This window comes from Morus notabilis, unplaced genomic scaffold (genome assembly GCF_000414095.1).
Source record: "Morus notabilis unplaced genomic scaffold, ASM41409v2 Scaffold1107, whole genome shotgun sequence".
Classification (NCBI taxonomy): Eukaryota; Viridiplantae; Streptophyta; class Magnoliopsida; order Rosales; family Moraceae; genus Morus; species Morus notabilis.
Window position 1 is genome coordinate 54,032 of NW_010359592.1, and position 1,599 is coordinate 55,630.

Here is a 1,599-nt window from a genome sequence, read left to right on the forward strand (position 1 = left end):
GGTGGGTTTTCTTTGTAGGCAGAAAAGCACTCAAATGGTCTGCCTTTCTAGGCCCAAACTGTAGCCCACTAATCATTTTTGTGAACTTTTCACTCAGCCAATTAGTCTCCCATTACGGCTCTGTGCGTACCTGTAACCTTTTTCTGTCCCTCATAGGGCGGTTTAAGGGTTTGCATTTAATGCCTGTACTGCAGACATCTCCCATTTATGCACGCAACTTGCGATGTCAGGCTTTCTCCTCTTCGGGCATTCCTCTCGCCATCTCTATTTGCTCAGTCTAGTTGTCTTTCTTGGCAATTAATTTCTTCCCGAAGGATTCTTGTCGTAAGGTCGACGGTACGACCGGTCATCGTCATGAGGAGTCGGCGTCGAAGGTTAGGCTTCCCTTGCAGCAGAAAGAAAAGGAATCCCCACCGTCAAGGGTTGTTGTCTTTTGAGGGAAAGTAAGACTACGTATCATATTGTTATTTTTTACGCGTCATTCACATTTTTCTACACAACAATTTCCTTGTTCCATGCATCGTGACATGAAAAACGCTAAAAAAGATGTCCCCAGTTGAGTCTCGTGCACTGTTGGGCACGACGAAGTTTACCAGGTCAGACATCAAAATTCACAAATATTCAAATACTTTTGCAAGTGGCGTCCAGTCTCACACAGTGCTGGTTGCAATAATAACACGTCCTCATCACGTTATAACCTTTTCTATAAAGTACAAATGGGGTCGAGAGCAAGAACAAAAAGTTTCGGTAATGCTTTATGCGTGATTGAAATCGTTTTCAGAAACGGTTTTTATATATTTTGAGAAATTAAAAATAAAAATAAAAATAAAATGACGTTTATTTAATAAATATTTTATAAATAAAAATAAAATAATAAGTGAGAATGATTTTTGTGAATAAATTAGAAAACAGTTGAAAGTTATTTTTATTTTTTTGTTTTTATTTTTTAGTACTTATCAATAATATTATAATATATTAATTAATAAACATGATTTTATTTTTTTATTATACTCAAAATAATCTCTTAAAAATTGATTAAATATAATTTTAAAATCGATCTTAAAATAATTTTAAAAATAATTTTTTAATAAAAATAAAATTATGGTCCGGTTCTTTTTCCTGATTCGAGTTTAGAATTCGAGTTTTACTACAATAAAAAACTTTAAAAAACAGTCACATCTAACTTTTTTATCATAATAAAAAATTATCACACAACATTATATTTATATACCGATCGTGATTCTCACTATCCAACGTGTAAATAGTTTAGCTGTCTTTCTTCTTAGGGCCCGTTCACTTCACTAACTCAAATTTTATGATTCGAGTTAAAAAACTAGATTCGAGTTTCAAAAAAGTTGAGTGTAATTTGAAATTTGGAGTTTAGTGTTTAGGTGTTGACTATTTAACTTTTGAAACTTGAGTTTTGTGTTCACTTGCACAAATGCCAAACTCTAATTAATTTCAACATTGGCATGCATTTCTGTTATGTAAAAAACGTGAACATGGTGCATTTCCCACATTGGCATGCATTTCTGTTCTTTATAAGAATATATATATATATATATATATATATATATATATATATATAACATATATATA